Below are 230 nucleotides of genomic sequence, written 5' to 3' on the forward strand. Positions count from 1 at the left end.
CATCCTTGACTACTCTGGGTTCCTTTCCCTCTTGTTTCCCACTGGTGCTGGCGCCAAGAAATCCTTCGAACTTCACTTGGCATCTGCTTCCGGAGGATCCAAACTGACACAGCTGCCAACCCACATAGTGTGACGGGGCAAGGCTCACTCTTTTGAAATGTGATGGTTTAAAAAATGTAGCCATAGGAGGGTGGTGGAAATGTTTCTTTGGATTGTCCCCAAAAGAAAGT

Source organism: Crocuta crocuta, unplaced genomic scaffold (genome assembly GCF_008692635.1).
Source record: "Crocuta crocuta isolate KB4526 unplaced genomic scaffold, BGI_CrCroc_1.0 scaffold130, whole genome shotgun sequence".
Lineage (NCBI taxonomy): Eukaryota > Metazoa > Chordata > Mammalia > Carnivora > Hyaenidae > Crocuta > Crocuta crocuta.